This window comes from Carya illinoinensis, chromosome 12, assembly GCF_018687715.1.
Source record: "Carya illinoinensis cultivar Pawnee chromosome 12, C.illinoinensisPawnee_v1, whole genome shotgun sequence".
Taxonomy (NCBI): Eukaryota; Viridiplantae; Streptophyta; class Magnoliopsida; order Fagales; family Juglandaceae; genus Carya; species Carya illinoinensis.
This window is the reverse complement of record NC_056763.1, coordinates 4,028,403-4,032,500: the sequence shown is the minus strand read 5'-3', so window position 1 is coordinate 4,032,500 and position 4,098 is coordinate 4,028,403.

Below are 4,098 nucleotides of genomic sequence, written 5' to 3'. Positions count from 1 at the left end.
TACAAGACACACATATAATTTTAAACTAAATACAAAACATAACATCAGCACCCCGGCGGAGCCGCATCCTCGGGCTCCGCCTCCTCCTCCTCATCCTCGATCTCTGCACCAAAATCTACGGTACCAAAAATGGTGCCGCAAGTAAGTAAACTCCAAACACCACTAGATAAAAACATATAAAACTCAAACAATAAACATGAAATAAAAACCAATGCACATGTGCCATAAAACATAACTTTTACACGCATGCCAAAAATCCATTTGGTTCACAAAAACATATCTTTAAAACCAAGTCTCGCCATTGTCCCAGATAATGGCCCAAACCATTATTTTCCCAGAAAATGGATCAAAAACCTCGGAAACCAAACATCGACATTTTCCCAGAAAATGGCCCACATCCGAAAACCATAAAAACAATCCAGTTATGCATGCACCATGATCTCCCTTAGGGATCACTCGCATACCCTGGCTCTGTGCCACACCGCAGGTAACGACTACGCATGTGACACCTAAACAAGCGATGCCCAGACTCGCGCCTCGCGCGTACCTGGCCAGGCCATCCTCTAGTCCCCGCTACTCTAGGGACCACGGAATCGACACGACAGCGTTACCGTATCGTGCGATCCGGTCGTCGCCCTGCGACAACCCAGGGGATGTCACTCAGTTTTATCCACTCCTGAGTGACCAAAGGAGCTCCACCGAGATAATAACCCATCCCGGCTTGGGCTCGTGAGACACACGCACCCAAAAATCATTTACGCCAATAAAACAGGATTTTCCCGATTAAAACAATATGCACATAAACACAATATACAACTCACACCTCATAGCACAAATAATCAAGCAAACACAAACAAGCAAAACCAAGCACTCTGTCCTCAATCCATCCGACCCCCGAACTCCTTGGACTCAGTCCGGAATCAGCCTCAACAACAAATAATTATTGAAAGAGCAAAATATATTTAAATCTAAAAGTAGGGTTTGGAAAATACTTACAGCGCTCTATGGTATTTTTAGAAAACACGCGAAGTAGCAAACGGCGGAAGGAAAGCAACGAAACAGTGAAATTTCACTGTGGCCGTGGGTTGTAAAATACTCACTTTTGAACGGGGACAAACCAAGGCTCGGGACTGATAGGGAATGGCCTTGAGATATTTATGAAGTTAAGGGAAATGAGTTTTGGCCATGGGTGGTGGTGGAAATGGCGGTCGAAGGCCAAAAAGGGGCTGAACGGAATTGAGCTCGTGGGAGCTGTTCCGACAACAGATCGAGGCCGAAAATGGGTGGTTTAGGTCGACAAGAGATAGGGGAAGAAGCTGTGAAAAGATGGTGGCCGGAGGTAGTGCGACGGCGCCATAAACGGTGAAAAACCGTATGGCTTGGAGGAGCTCGTGGCGGCTAACGGTGGCTCGGATGGAGGTGAAACTTGGTGGGGATGTTCACCGGTGAGAGGGGAAGAAAACTGGGTGGGTGATGTAGGCCACGCCACCAGCGAGCGGCGGTTCTGGGCTGCGAGAGCAACCGGCAACAGGGGCAAAAATAGAGCAGGTGCAGCGACTTCCGACGGCTCGCGGAGGCTAACGGCTGGTCCGATGGCTCTAAAAATTGGTGGGGATGATCTCTGGTGGAAGGGGAAGAGAATGGTGGTGGTGGTGCACTAAAAGGTGGCCGGACGGCGGAGAACTGGGCGGTCAAAGGGGCGGCGACGGGAAGGAGAAAAGAGAGAAGAGCTGCGCAGGGAGAGAGAAACCGGGAAGGAAAGAGGAATAAAAAGGAAGAAAAGAAGAAAAGAAGAAAAAGAAAAAGGAAAAGGGAAAAAGAAAAAGAGAAAAGAAAAGAAATGAGGTCCAATCCTCACTCCGGAAACCAAAAACAGATCCGCCGAAAACGATATTAAAAACCGTAAAACGACTAAAATAAATTAAACACCACCTCAAATAAATTAAAAACCAATTAAAACATATTAATTTAAAAGAAATAAACTAATATATTAATTAAATTAAAAACAACCCTTCAGTGAAAATACACGTAAAAGCGGGTCATCACATCCTCCCCCCTTAAAAACAAATTTCGTCCTCGAAATTTGCAAGATCAACTACCAACTTAAATCAAGCCACATAAAATCACATAAACCAACTGTGACCAAGATTAAGAAACGTACCGTCTTTACTCAAACAAGTATGGGTATTGTTCCCTCATATCCGCTACTCGCTCCCAAGAGAAGTCTTGAACTAACGGATCTCCCCATGCCACCTTAACCAAAGGTATCGTTTTGGACCTCAACTGTTGCTCCTTCCAATCCATGCTCTAGAACGGAACAACTTCATAAGTGAGATCCGGTTGCAACTAAATACTCTCTGGGTTGATAAAGCATGGCTCTTGTTGTCCAAAGCTCTTCTTCAAGGACGATACGTGGAAGACATCATGAATATCCTCAAAATACTCTGGCAAAGCAACTCTATAGGCGATGGACCCTACGTTATCCAGAATCTGAAAAGGGCTGATATACCTCGGATCCAGTTTCCTCTTCTTACCAAAATGCTTAACACCTCTCATGGGAGAGACTTTGAGATAAACCCAATCACCTTCTTTAAAAGATAACTCTCTCCTCCTGGTGTCGGCGTAGCTTTTCTGACGACTCTGAGCTGCCGCCATTTTATCCCTGATGATCCGAACTTGGCTTTGCATCTCTTGAATTATTTCAGGTCCAATTATCCTACTCTCCCCGACTTCATCCCAACACAAGGGCGATCTACACTTCCTCCCGTAAAGAGCTTCATAGGGAGCCATCTGAATGGTCGCATGGAAGCTGTTATTATATGCAAACTCTATGAGCGGCAAATGGTTTTCCCAACTCCCTTGAAATTCCATGACACACGCTCGCAACATGTCTTCAAGGGTCTGAATGGTGCACTCCAATTGGCCATCTGTCTGTGGGTGGTAAGCAGTACTGAACTTCAATTTAGTACCCAAAGCTGCCTGCAAACTCTTGTAGAAATGCGACGTGAACCTTGGGTCTCGATCCGACACTATACTCTTCGGTATGCCGTGCAGCCGCACTATCTCTTTCACGTACAAGCGTGTCAACTTACCCAAGGAATCGGTGTTATTAACAGGCAAGAAATGAGCACTCTTCGTTACCGGTCAACAATCACCCAAACAGAATTTTTCCCACTAGGCGTTCTCGGCAAACCCACTACAAAGTCCATCGTGATGTCATCCCATTTCTGCTCAGGAATAGGGAGGGGTTGGAGCATACCAGCGAGTCTTTGATGCTCGGCCTTCACTTGACGGCATGTGTGACATTTCTCAACATATAAGGCAATATCCCTCTTCATTCCATCCCACCAGTAATTTTTCTTCAAGTCCCGGTACATCTTTGTATTGCCGAGATGAACTGAATAAGGGGCAACATGAGCTTCTGCCATGATCCGCTCCTTGAATTCTGAATCTTTGGGGACCACTCTGCGATCTCGGAACCGAAGTATTCCATCTTTATCCATACTATAGTGCAACGGCCCTCGAGATTTTCTGACTCTTTTTCTGATATTCAGCAGCTTCAGATCCTTCCTTTGAAGAGTCTTCAATTCCTCAAAATCAGTTACCCGAACATCAAGAACTGAAGATAGAATCTCTTATTGCTGTGAACTTTCCATAAGGAGCCTTCTCATCCCACAACGCAAAGAATCCAATTCTGATAGCTTGGCTTCATCTTCCAAGTATGATTTTCGGATCAAAGCATCAGCAACTATATTGGCCTTCACCGGATGGTACTTGATCTCACACTGGTAGTCACTGATTAGCTCTACCCATCGCCTTCACCTCATGTTCAGATTTTTCTTGGAAAACAAATGCTTCAAGCTCTTGTGATCAGTGTATACCTCGCATGCTTCCCCATACAAAAAGTGCCGCCAGATCTTGAGAGCAAAAACAATCACAGCCAATTCCAAATCGTGCGTCGGATAATTCTTCTCATGGTCCTTTAGTTGACGAGATGCATAGGCAACAACCCGTTCTTCCTGCATAAGGACACAACCCAAACCAAACTTAGACGCATCACTGAAGACTACGAATGGCTTACGCGATTCTGGAAGTGCT